This window comes from Periplaneta americana, chromosome 13 (assembly GCF_040183065.1).
Source record: "Periplaneta americana isolate PAMFEO1 chromosome 13, P.americana_PAMFEO1_priV1, whole genome shotgun sequence".
Taxonomy (NCBI): domain Eukaryota; kingdom Metazoa; phylum Arthropoda; class Insecta; order Blattodea; family Blattidae; genus Periplaneta; species Periplaneta americana.
The window spans coordinates 118334404-118349421 of NC_091129.1; the positions used below are offsets into that span (position 1 = coordinate 118334404).

The following is a 15018-nucleotide window of genomic DNA, read 5'->3' on the forward strand; positions in this document are numbered from 1 at the left end:
ATTTCCTAGTTTACATAATTGGATGAACTACTTTTCTTCCCTCCTATACCTAGTAAAGTGATTTGTATTTTACGCCAGTAGCATCGAACTCCAGTCGTGGAAGGGGTAGCTAACGGTGTTTCCTGTTTCAATCGTTAATAGAAAGGTATAGCCAGGTTAATATTAAAAATGTTAGTAAAAATAAAATGATGTCCCTGTATTTATTGTAATATAACCAATGGTGTCTGACAGACCGCACCAAGTCAGTTACGAGAGAAATAATACACACGTCAGTTAAGAGTTAAAAATATCACTCACTCAACTGCATTCAACTAAAAATATGTTACGACAGTAGTAACGACATTAATATCAGAAGTTTTTAAAAACAAATTGAATTTTTTACTAAGTTTACATAATTGGTAATTGCTCAATATTCACAAAACTAAATCACCACAGATCGGACATCAGATGAGAGGTACTTGAAAATATCATCGGGGCGCTTGCATGGCGGTCAAATTTCAGGTACTTTCCCTTATTAGAAATGTGAAAAATGTACTTTTGTTCGAATGTTTCTCAAGTTCTGGTTTACCTGAAATACCAAGCTCTGAGTAACACTTTCTACATACCAGGCAGCGAAACTTATTGCCAGATGAAAAAGGTTTGCTGTTATTTTACTATAAGTAGGGGTTTGTTTATTTGCGCGTAAGTAGTCATGGTCAGTGGTGCAAAGGGATAGGTAAAGACAACACATTTTGGTATAATGACATGAAGCGTAGAATGAATATTTTTCCGTGGAGGAGGGTGTAGAATTAGAGGGAAATAAATTACACTAAAAAGAGTAAATGAATTATGTTTCCCATTCATTTATCCAGAAGTACGATGTTACAAACTTTAGTGGAATTTTGTAGCGACTTCTGTGTATATTTAGTTTGTTAATATGAAAATACTTTGAAGAAGAAACAGCGAGCGGAAACCATATTTCCTCAAGGGGAGAAGGGGATATAACTTGATTTTATTTTCCTAATTGATGAAAAATTTGCATTTTTGTTTGTAAAAATATCATTGGTGAAACGAATTAAATCAGGGATAAGTTTAAAAAAATTTGCGGCCTAAATTTAGAATAAGAATACCAGCATACAGTAATTAACTAAAATGGATATAATTATCTCTACCATTTTGAAAGAAAATAAAAAAATATTTATGACATACTTTCAGAAGCATTTTCTTTAAAATGTATGGAATATAATCTTAATAATGGCTTTCATATATTTTTAAATTATTACATTTTACGAATGAATTTTAGACATATTTTTATAAAAAAATATAGAGGCATATTTTTCAAATTCAACAGAACTAACAAATTCCTATTACACAGAAAAGCTTTCTAATAGCCTAAGTAATGTGTGTTCCAAATATCATCCATGTAGCAGTAATGGTTTAGAAGATATTAGTACATAAATTTGTATGACAATATAGCAGAAAATTAAAGTTACTGGAAATTTCAAATAAAAGTTTAGTGTCACTTAAAACTTTTGTGCACTAGCGCTTTAAAAATAGCGTCACAGCCGCTAAGAAAGCTATAAATTAACAATTAATTTTATGTGATATTATTTTCAAATATCAAAAATTATTTTAAAGAAAAAATCAAAAATCAATTTACTGCTTTTCCATCATATTTAACCATCCCTTCCCTTTGGAAACCTTGTACACCAGAGCTTTAAAAATAACGTCTGGCAGCTGATAAGGTCATACATGGGAATTAATTGTTATACAAGATATTTTTCACATATAAAAGTGTATTTTAGTTTAATTTAATGGCTTTCCAATACATTAAAACCATCCTCTCCCCTTACGAAGGAATACGCAGAACTAGATTCGAGATAATCTGTCCGTAAACCACCTTTTCTCCTATTCAGAACCCTCCTTTCGGAGCAGGATGTTCCCATCTTTTGCTATTTTCGGAAACTGTTCTGAAAGAACTGCTCATCTGCTTTTGTTTATATTATACCACATTTTTTCACAAAATACTACAAGACTCTTGCTCTGGGCGTTAAACGTGAGTTGCGACAGGTATCCTAGCAACAGGAGACAAAACACTATAGCCTATAGAACATAACTCTCAAGAGAAAATGAGGGAGAACTAAAATAATAAAATCAAAAGTTTAAAATGTAACCTTCCCAGATTGCAGGTTTCCATAGAATATGACAAAAGAAATAATTTGCTTCACACTCTCTTTCGTGTCTTCATTCACTTCACAGAGGCGTTCAGGAGTTTGATCTTCCTGCCATCAACGTTATGCGGGTTGCAGAAAAGGGACTGACAGGGGAAGCCTGCCCGCGATAGTGGCAAAGTGGCTTTTTTATGACGCAGATTTTTCAGTCCATATCACAAGTCACATTTTCATCCTGCGATGTAGGGAAAAATGGACTCTTTTTGGGGTGATTATTTCCATGTAGTTTATGTGCAGCAGATAAAGTAGTCTGGTACATCGCACAGTAGTAGCGTGGCTACGTTTTAACGGCTACCACCGGCAGGTGAAGAAGAAATATTTTCACAGGGTAAAATATTTATGGTTATAGACCCTAATTCAAGTCTAAGATAACTGAGATATGATTTTAGAAGAATATAGTAATAGTAGTAATAAGAGAAACACTACCACCATCGCCACCACCAATAATAATAATAATAATAATAATAATAATAATAATAATAATAATAATAATAGTAATACTTACTTACAAATGGCGTTTAAGGAACCCGAAGGTTCATTGCCGCCCTCACATAAGCCCGCCAGCGGTCCCTATCCTGTGCAAGATTAATCCAGTCTCTATCATCATACCCCAACTCCCTCATATCCATTTTAATATTATCCTCCCATCTACGTCTCGGCCTCCCTAAAGGTCTTTTTCCCTCCGGTCTCCCAACTAACACTCTATATGCATTTCTGGATTCGCCCATACGTGCTACATGCCCTGCCCATCTCAAACGTCTGGATTTAATGTTCCTAATTATGTCAAGTGAAGAATACAATGCGTGCAGTTCTGTGTTGTGTAACTTTCTCCATTCTCCTGTAACTTCATCCCGCTTCAAATCTCAAAACCTTATTCCTTTGCTGTGGTCGTGCCAGAGAATCAGTGCTATTCCGAGGCTTATTATAGGGATACGTAACAAGCTGTTTTTTTACGGTGATGGGTTGTTAGCCCTTCGCCCAACCCCCAAGCTGGAGGACCACCCCTTATCGGCTGTCCACGACTGCTTATTCAATATATTCGCAGCTACCCTCCATATCTGGTAGCCGTCTCCTCTATTCGCAACCTGAGTACGTGCCATGCCGTGGTGATAGGGACCCACAATACATGGAATAATAATAATAATAATAATAATAATAATAATAATAATAATAATACAAGACCATGAAAGAAGGAAGCGAGAGAGAGGAGAAAAGAAAATATGAAATTAAATGCAAAGAACACAAATGATTTAACAGGAAAAGAAAAATCTGAAGAATTGTTTGAGACAAAACAAATTAGCATCATTGACAGGAAAAAAGGAGCAATTTGGAAAGAACACAGATGAATAAAAGGCAAAATATTAAAGCGAATACAATCTGTAAAGTTGGGAAAGCAAGAGTAGGCTTATGCCCGGTTTCTGGAAAGACATTTACCTGTACATACAGAGTTATCTACGATTTAACGCGCTGATATGTTTGAAACGAGTTTCCGAAACAACAGTTAACGTCATTTTTACAGTTATTTCTGTGCTTCAACTGGTAACTGTGCCTCGGCTTGTAGTTACCGGCTGTTAGTACTGATTCGAACAAATACCGACATGCGGCGCTACTGCATTACTGTTTCGTGAACTATAATAACTAACCAATTGATAAAGCGAATGTCGTTGCAACTTCCTTAGAACAGAGATTCTAGCCAAACAACACTCCAATAAATATACAATTCGTTCATAACATAGAATCTCAAATACAAAATTTGCTAAGTCTTCCTGTCAAACATGATATTGCTCAAACTTCGTCCACAGAAGTAAAAACTACAATCTTCGAAAGTAAACAAAAGAAATCACCTGGACCAGATAAAATCACAACTGAAATGTTAGCTCACCTTCCGCAATTGGCCCTTACACATCTTACAAATATTTATAACGCATGCTTGCAACATAAATATTTCCCTAGATCCTGGAAACATGCTCATATTGTTACATTTCCTAAACCGAAAAAGAACCCAACAGTTCCTAATAACAGACGGCCTATTAGTCTGCTAAGTATTCCGGGAAAAATTTTAGAAAAAATCATTGCAAGACGTCTACTTCCTCTTCTTCAGACACCATCAAGAACTCATCACCAGCAGTTCGGTTTTAAGAAACATCACTCCACAGCTCATCAGTTAAAAAGAATTACTACTCACATCAAAGATCATTTTCACACAGATCAGCATACAATGGCAGTTTTTCTGGACATCGCTCAAGCTTTTGATACAGTCTGGCACTCTGGTCTTCTCCATAAACTACAAGTACTCACCATAGACGACGGACTTATACATATAATTCACAGTTTTCTCTCAGATCGAACCTTTCAAGTTAAAATGGAAAATGAACTTTCAGCAGTTCAAAATATTCACTAAGGAGTTCCACAAGGTTCCATAATTGCACCACATCTCTATTCTGTCTATGTTCACGACATGCCACGCTCTGCTAATTGTAAATTAGGATTATATGCAGACGATACTGTGTATTACACAAGTGACTTCAACATCAACAATGCCCACATCAAGTTACAAACACAACTCAATGCTCTAGAAACGTGGCTTACAAATTGGAGAGTAAAAGTAAATATTGAAAAAACACAAGCTATCATATTCACCCATAGGAAATCTAAAAAACCAGATTGCCTTCGTCTCTTCTCAGAAAACATTGACTACAAGAATGAAGTTAAATATCTAGGAGTGATTCTCGACAAACGTCTGCGCTACAGTGAACATGTAGAATATGCAAGAAACAAAGCTCTGGCCAGATTTATTCACTTATACCCACTGATTAGATTTCCGTATCTTAACCTTCCCCTCAAAGTAAGGCTTTATACATCCGTCATAAGACCAGTGATGACATATGGTTGTGAAATTTGGAATTCCGCTCATCCAAGAATCATCAGAAGACTACATGCAATCTAACGATCAGTCTGCTTAAAAGTCACTGGTGCTGACTACACCACATCAAATGCACAGCTCCAAGAGATGTTAGAGATTGAATCATTTTATGATTTCATCAAATGAATTTCAAATAACTTTTCTCGAAAGTTGCTGTATCATCCTAACCCTCTCATTCGAGCTCTGGCTACCTGAAGCGAAATTTGATCAATTGAATGCCTTTAAGAAAAGGATAACTAAGTCGGAACGAAAAATCATTTTAATATCTTCTTATATTACTTTAAAGTAAAAGCCTTATTTATATATAAGGCTGAAACTTATGTACAAATCAACATCACGACAATAAAAAAAACTATAATAACTGATATTAAACAATAATATAAACCGGAATTAATTAATTTACTATATTATCGGTATGATTAAAAAAATTTGGCGTTTTATTTACGTAACTTAAGGCAAATGTTCTACTTTCTATGGCATATTAAGATGATAATGTGTGTTTGTAAAGACAATTTCGAATATATTAAGCTTAATTTTCGTCATAAACTTCAGATTCTATGTCGTCAGTCAAGGAATATTTTATTCTTGTGTGCTCTACCAATGCCAATGGTATTTCGGTCTCCGAAAAGTCCATTTGAACACATGAAAGCATTCACGTGGACGAATGTAGCATATTTTACATTACCAATATGGCTGCCATAACCACCACGGCTGACTGTGGTTGCAGTTTTGTAGCAGAAAGTATATCTAGCCCTCTCTCCACTAGTATTATTTACCTCGATGATCACGCCACATATCAACAACTATTGCTTTTTTTAATTATATTATGATTGAGATGGAAGTGTACATGTACGGTACACTATCGTTTATCACACGGTTCCTTAATTATAAAGGCTTGCTTCTACTAGTATAGAGCTCACTGCCATATTACTATAGGAAACTTCTGCAAATAAAAATAACTATAAATAACTCAAAAATCACTAACAAAATACTAGTGGAGACATCTATGGACAACAAGAGATACTGAACTTGAAGTTACGTGAACTGTTAGTTACAAGATCTGATAAATCTACATTTAACTTTCCGGAAACTCATGATAGTTATCAGTGCAATTAAGTAACTGACAGTTAACTGAGGTGTACAAGAAGCCGGGCACAAATGTTATAAAAATAAACAAATATAAATAAATAAATAAGTCAGTAAATGAATAGCTACGTAAATAAAAACTTAAATAATAAACAATAGTGCAGTAACCTAATTCTTCTTTTGAGAAAATAAGAGATTAAAATGTTTATAATTTTTAAAATACTGGTATGAAAATAGGCATTTTAAAATGGAAGTCTGCAGGTTTTTTTTTCCACTTATTTATTTTATTTTAAATTTATTTATTTTATTTTAAATCCACCACCAACAGAAGCAGGCTTCCAATTACAGGTGGCTTACATAGATATATAAACAAAATACATAATAAGAGAAAAAAACAACAAAAGAAACAACACAAACGAAAGAAAGAAAACACGTAATGGTAATAGATGCTAGAATATAATATTACAGTTAAATATAGTGCCAAATGTCAATATAATGATGCAAAATTATTTAAACACTATAGTAAAACATTATAGTACACTTCTTCATAATTTAAATATCTAAGGAAATACAATTCTGTTTAATATCGTATGAAAATTTTCAATTGTTAAACTGAAATCCAATTGAGAATCACAGTTTAAAGACAGAGAATTGTAAGTATTACACATAACAAACAATGGAGAGTTCTTGAAGAAAACAGTTCTAGGAATAAGGATAATAAAAGGCTGGCTATGACGTAATTCTATTCGTTTTACATTGAACTGAAGGAATTTGAGAAAATCACAGTTATTCAATATACCGTTAACAGTCTTATAGAGTAAAATTTGGCTATTTATTAATCGTCGAGATTTTTTAAGTTTTATAATTAAATTCAAAATGTAACTGATTATATGAAATTTGCTTGTCATTAGACGACACGCGATGTTTTTTTTTTTTTTTTAATATAAATAACGTAAAAATATTTTCTGTATCCTTTCTATTTGCATCTGATGGGACTGGAACTGAGGCGACCATATTACAGACGCATACTCTAGCTTACTTCTAACTAGAATTTTATATAGAATATCAATAGTATTTATATTTTTTAATTTTTTGTATTTTGTACAATATACTAACATATATACATCTGTCCTAAACGACCTCCTCGGTGTCACAGATACTAGAAACATGTATTTCCGAAATGATCAATCGAATTTTTCAGTTTCTTAGTGCAGTCCCTTTACAGTTTGTAGATTGAATAAGGAATAACAACTATTGGAAGAAAATGATATCTTGTCAACAGGTGTAATATTGTGCGCCAGCATTAGATCGATTAGATGATCACAGGTGGTGTGTAGACTCCATTATTCCAACTCTGCAAGTATTCACTCTCTCCATGCCACTGTGCACAAAAGGTGACGTCGTTACAATGGCCATAGAGAATCTCGCTGCATTGCGTTCTGGGTCACGGTAATTGGTCAGCACAGTCTCCATGGCGACGCACAGTCGTTTGTTTACAGTTACGTAAGGCGAGACGCTCTGGGTAGTCTACTTGAAGACCTTCAATATGACACAGGAGTTGTGGCCGCTAACACTCCATTCGAGGACGCATTTTCAAGACGAAGGTTCCCGGTGATAAATTAGCATCGTTATCATGAATTCCCCTAGGATATTTACGGAATTTCCATCTTAAGTATGATTCGGACCCGCAAGTTATGAAGGTTAAATTATTCCGCACAACATATTCTACAAATCTGGTTTTTCAGGTTTCAAGCTGATTTGAATAATTTATAGGGAAAAATTGAGCATTGGTAATGGAAGGAGACGCAAGCGAAGAAAAGGAGAACAAGGGGAACACAAGAATTACAGGGGTAAGACAAGAAGAACAAGGAGAAGAAAGGCAATAGGAAGAGGACAAGAGGAAGAAAATAAAAACAAGAGGGAAGAAAAAGAAAAGAAGAGAAATTGAAAAGTAATGGAAACAAATAGAAAATTGAGAATATTAGAAGACAAAGATAACACAGGGAGTACAAGGGAAGTGGTTGCATTTTTATGTAACGGTCAATTCACAAGTTACCCATGTTACATATTGGGGAGGAAGGCGTAGTGCTATGTGAAAATCCTCAGTTCATTGGTAATATTAAATGTAATTTTTTGTCCCTGAATAACATCATGTATTCAAAACGTTAATACATAGTATTTGCCACTGAAAATTTGGTGATTTATGCATACTAGACTTAGTTGGGCTATTGGATGCAAATGTATTGTTTTTTATGGATCAATTACTAATCTGTAAATTCCATATAGATATTCCATGAAAGATGGAGTACATTATATTTTTAAATGTTGCTAAGCTGGGCAGAGTGGAGATAGAATATGAGAGATATTAAGTGAGGAATATCCTATAAGATAGCAAATTTCAGAAGGGGAGTTTCAGAATAGGACGAGATAGGCATCAAATAATAATAATAATAATAATAATAATAATAATAATAATAATAATAATAATATCTTCCTATCACGTATTAAGCCTGGTGGCCTGTTACACTCTCACTCTATCGTTTCACCTGACGGCCTAAAAATCTTGTTCCTATTGAGCGGTAATTTAGTGCTTGGCGTGGTACCCTTGTTGTAGGCATCCTGAGTAAATGAGATTTCCATTACTTACTTACTTAATTACTTACTGGCTTTTAAGGAACCCGGAGGTTCATTGCCGCCCTCACATAAGCCCGCCATTGGTCCCTATCCTGAGCAAGATTAATCCAGTCTCTACCATCATATCCCACCTCCCTCAAATCCATTTTAATATTATCCTCCCATCTACGTCTCGGCCTCCCGAAAGGTCTTTTTCCCTCCGGCCTCCCAACTAACACTCTATATGCATTTCTGGATTCGCCCATACGTGCTATATGCCCTGCCCATCTCAAACGTCTGGATTTTATGTTCCTAATTATGTCAGGTGAAGCATACAATGCGTGCAGCTCTGCGTTGTGTAACTTTCTCCATTCTCCTGTAACTTCATCCCTCTTAGCCCCAAATATTTTCCTAGGAACCTTATTCTCAAACACCCTTAATCTCTGTTCCTCTCTCAAAGTGAGAGTCCAAGTTTCACAACCATACAGAACAACTGGTCATATAACTGTTTTATAAATTCTAACTTTCAGATTTTTTGACAGCAGACTAGATGACAAAAGCTTCTCAACCGAATAATAACACGCATTTCCCATATTTATTCTGCGTTTAATTTCCTCCCGACTGTCATTTATATTTGTTACTGTTGCTCCAAGATATTTGAATTTTTCCACCTCTTCGAAGGATAAATCTTCAATTTTTTTAGTTCCATTTTGTACAATATTCTGGTCACGAGGCATAATCATATACTTAGTCTTTTCGGGATTTATTTCCAACCCTATTGCTTTACTTGCAATTTTGAATTTTCTCTAAAATTTGGTCAATATTTAATTCTTTCAAAATATCCAAAATTTTCTCCTTATCTAATCTAATACAGCCAGCAGTTCTTCTTAAAAACTTCATTTCATTGGCAGTGATTCGGTGTTCATCACATTTACGTATGGTCCAAGCTTCCCTTCCTTACATGAGAACAAGTCGCGCCAATGATTTATAGGCTTAAACAAGTATGTTTTTGGACAAGAGAAGGTTTGAAAATGTTATTAATGGTATTCATTGCATTAATAATAATAATAATAATAATAATAATAATAATATTATTATTATTATTATTATTATTATTATTATTACTTTTATTATTTTTGTTGCTAGAATAAAGATGCATATTATTGTTGTTTAGTTAACTGTCTTTTTTTAATACTGTATATAAAAATCATTCTAGCACCCCAAAAAGAATACATACTCGTGCTCAGGGGGAATTCCACAAAATGTGAAAACAAGTATTTAATTAACAATTAACAAAAACAGAAAAAGAAAAACACAGATATTACAGTAATTGAAACTTTATATTGCCTCCCTAAACAATAATTTTTAAATAATTTTATAAAATAACGAGCATTAGCAAATTGGATGTTTGATAATCTAGCTGTTATCTTGTTATAAAGACTTGAACCGGACTTGCAACTGTGATTATAAGCTTTATTTGTGGTATATTTAGGTTCTGTCAAGGATATATTGCTGATCTTTTATATTTATAGTAGAATCCCTCGTATCCGACACCCAAATAGCCGGCAATACCAAAACACCGGCACCTTTGGCTGACCAAAACAAAAGTCATTCATGCGAAAGGGAAGAGTCGGACGAAGATGTAAGTAGTTTTCGTGGATCGCACATGTCGCATATTGTTTACTCTTTACATTGTTCACGTGTAAAAACATTGACAGAAAACCCGGTTATGTTCCTGAAGTAGACCGGGTAGCAACGGTAAGTTGTCACTTGGGCTTTGCAAACAATGCGCAGAAACGATATCTTTAAATTTACCACTTGAACTCGCCCGTTTCGAAGGGGTGTTGGACGAGTCTAAATAGGAAAGTGTGAAATTCTCTGTTCCTACAGCGCATAAAAGTTTCATTTGAGTGATAGTTGTTATATATAAACAAGAAGACATTAGAGATACGTTAAAGAGAATCAAATAATCGATCGCTACTTCATCTTCATAGTTGCGACGTTGGTTACACTGCTCTTCATGTCACATGGTTGCTATTTAAGATTGTCATAAGATTATGAAAACGTTTAATATTTTGTACTATATTATGTGTTACAATAATTATAAACTGACGAATGTACATTATCGTATTCAGTGCTGAAAATAAACATTGTACATATTTCAAAACTTCATTTTTAAATAACTATACGAAAATTACTAAATTTCAACATGGAAAAAAAATGTTTTTGCAGTACAGTGTGTCTTTACATAATCTATAAACGTACAGAGTGATTTATATAGAACTGACCCATTTCTTTCATTAATTGTTTCAAAACGAATTGTGCTAGCGACAACTTATTATACCTAAAATGTAGAGGAATTTTGGGAGATTATTTACCTCTATAGCAAATGTTGAAAATGTCCTCCATCCTGCATAAGGCACAACTCAACACGTCGTTCCATGTTACTGGCCACTCGTTGGAGGACTCTGTTCTCAATAGCTTGAATCTCCTGTGTGGTGTTGTGCTTCAGATCGTCTAATGTCTGGGGACGTGTGGCGTAAACCCTGTCTTTTAAGTAACCCCATAGAAAGAAGTCCGGCGTTGTCAAATCCGGAGATCTCGGTGGCCACAGGTTCCTGGAAATTATTCGGTCGTCAAAGAAACTTTCATGGATTCATTTGATGTATGGCATGTAGCGCCATCTTGCTGAAAATATCCTTGACTCAGCTCTACATCGTCTAGTTGCTCAACAAACTCCATGAAAATCAGTCGGTACTCTGCAGTGTTCACAGTCTGGTTAAAAAAAATTGGCCCCACTATTCTCTGTGCGGATATTGCGCACCAAACTCCGATTTTAACCGGGTGCATAGGTGCTTCATGGATGACACGTGGATTTTCGATGGCCCAATGGCGTGAGTTCTGTGAGTTCACATAACCGGATAAATGGAACCATGCTTCAGCTGTGAACCATGTGATGGCCAATATGGTAGGATTTTGCACAATGAACGTCTGAAACCAACGACAATAATTCAATCTTTTATCCTTCAATCTTTTATCCTTATCTGGTTCCTGTACCTGATGAAGAACCGTAACCCTATATGGCTTTAGGCTGCCAACAATAGGAATAAAACATTAACATCTGCGCATCTAGTGACAAGGAATCGGAACTCCAGAACATTCTGCTTAATTTGGTGCTAAAATTGGGTCATTGAATGAATTTCCAACGGAATAATTAAAGAAAGAAATGTGTCAGTTCTGTATAAATCACTCTGTATTTTCCAATTATACGGCAAAATCAGTTATCCGGTTTTTATGTATGAAATTCAATAAGACATTGTTATAAATTTGATGGATATTAAATACCGGTACTTTAAATACAGAATACAACAGTTCTGACGAATAATCAAGAGGCTTATTGAAACATAATTTATTACTATTTTCAGTAGCAGTGTTACTGGCAGGAGACACTGCGGGGCATATAAATTCGATAACACAGATACCAGCAGCTTGGACACCCCTGGCAGTGTATCGTCTTGGGCTCAACAATGGTAAGACGGCGTGGAATAGAGAAAATCCAGATCCTACGAGCAGAGCGTCTCTTAACTCCCACCAGAGGGTGTTGAACTCGAGGATTGTAAGGCTTTGTGTAGGTATAGGGTGACACCGTAGATTGAAATTTGAGGACCCCGCGGTTGGTTGGCGTATCACGGGGTACTGAAATTGCCAAGCCTCCCTGCTTTTTATGTGGTTATAAAGTCTGCCTTCGCTATCAAATTACGACAAATGAAACTATTTGAAGGAACCTACGTGCAAGAGGGAAACAAAAAACGTCTATTAGTTTCAGGATATACAAAGCAAGGAATGCTGTCTTGTTTCTGTATTGGGATTTCAGAGTTTTGAAGCAGAATTGAAAGGGAAGTTTTATATTATTGACGATATAAAATGATGACGTTCTCTTTTGAAAACTAATATTTTACGCACCATAAATTTAAGGACGAGAGAAATGTTGGTAGCTTATTATATGTTACTACGTAATGAAAGTTAAAAATATGGTTGCTTGTTGGTTACTAGTGGATATTTGCAATATCCCCAAATACGACCACACTACACCTTCCCTTGAAACCCTCCAATGGGTAAGATTACAGGACCGAAGATATATCCATTCACTAATTTTCCTATATCGCATCATCAATACATCTTCTCCTAACTATATCTCTCGGTGCGTTTTAATTTCTTGTCCTCATATCACAGCATGGGTGCTCAGAATGTAACAGGTAACTGAAGAAGTAGAAAAATGAAACGATATTTCATTGAGTATGTATTGGAATGGAATGGAATTGAATTTAAGTGAGGGGGGCACGAATGGCCCAGCACTGCGACCTGTTGAGATCTATTGCGCTAACCCTCGATATGGAATGAGTTGAGTGCCATAGATCCCCTATGCTCATCAACCGAACCACATGACTCCCTAACGACCGGTCCCTACAGCCAACAGAAATCCATATACCATTCCTGCTTCGGCAACTTCCCCCAAGGCCCCCCTGTCGGTCCGAGGCGAAACTCCTCCCCCGAATAGGTCCGCCTCGGGTGCTCGTTGCAGAAGCCATACAACATCTTTTAGCTATAATCCACTGAAGCCGGTCGAGAGAGCCAGTAGTTCCGGGAGGCCGCCTGTAGAGTGATGAGGAAAAGATGATGGGGGAGAGAAGGAAGTGGCGAAGATGAGTGGGGTTCCAATCGCCTGACAAAGTTAAAGTTATCTGATATTCATCCATAGGAGTGAAGGAAAAACCCCGAAAAAACCTTACCCAGGCAACTCGTCCTGACCGGAAATCGAATCCCAAAAAGGCTCGATTTTCTTGGAAATTTCTGCGTGAGTCGCCGTGCACTCTGACTATGAGATCACTAGACTTCGGATTTTAGGAAAGAACCTATTTTAATCCTTAAAAGATAAGTTCATAAAAACTTGCAAGTACATGTTTCATACAAAACTGCCTAAAATTGCTATTTTAATAGCACCTAAAAATGCCTATTTTGACGACAAAGCCCATTTTGATATATTAGGTATGTTTTATCTGTAATAGGTCAAAACACTCTTTTTTCTTTCGAAAATTTGTATTTTAAATTCCAAGTGTGTTACTGGTTCTGTTGGAAATAAAGTACGGGATAAACTGGAGCAAGTTCTACAGAAAAAATGTAGGACTGAATGATCTGCGTACTGCTTCAGATATTCTAGCAGGGAAGAACACGGATTTACAATGTAACATTCCTGTCCAACTAGTGTAAAAATTTAAATAAGCTCCTGTTACTTCAGTGGATGTGGATCGTTCATTTTCAGATACAAATGTTCGTTGAATAACAGACGGCATTGCTTTTTAGTTGAAAATTTAGAAAAAGTATTAGTAATTTATTGTGAAGCTAATTATGGACATTAACGGACAAGGCTTGGTAAAAATTCATTATATTTTACTTGTTTGTGTACTGAATTTGTGTCTAAAACTTATTTTTCACATTTTTTTTATTTTATTTATTTATTTATTATTTTGCTAATAATTGTAACATAAAATATAAAATATACAGAGAAACTTTCATTGTTTAGTTTATGTATAGGACTAACTAGTTAGATATTTGTTGTTTTTGTACTTTTAGTAGTAGTGGTGGTAACGGTGTATAGGCATTTAAAATTATTAAATTCTAGAAGTGAATTCCTGATGATTTGGAACAAGTTTTAAAGAAAACATTATTTTTTGTTAGAGCCTGTTTTCAATTCTTTAGATAATATTTCCTGAACTTTTAAGCCTATTTTAGGCACCTAAAATTACATTTTAATGACCTAAAAATCCGTACCCTAGAGATCACTCACTACTGGTCTGTCACCTCGCGCCACAGTTCAGGTGTTGTGTGACTCCTGACGCACATGATGTCATTCAAATTCGTCATCAGAGTTCGGAAACAACCCTGTAATAGTCAGGAAATGAAAAAAAAATAGCCAAAATAAGAAAAAATAGCCAAGAAAAGGATAGGCAAGATCAGAAATGAATGGAGAAGACAAGAAAAGAATAGTTATGAAAACAAAAGAATACACAAATAAAAAGTAAAACACAAGAAAAGAGAAAAAATAGATAAGACAAGAAAATAAATAATAGAAACAACAAAAGAATGTATAAGAAAAGAAAATACAAGGCAAGAATACAGGACAAAAGA

General features: G+C 35.2%; 1 protein-coding gene across 1 annotated transcript in view; it reads right to left on the bottom strand.

The window, feature by feature from the left end:
- Positions 1-15018, bottom strand: part of LOC138711652 (procollagen C-endopeptidase enhancer 1-like) — a 1452145-nt gene that overhangs the window by 659076 nt on the left and 778051 nt on the right. The window lies entirely within an intron of this gene.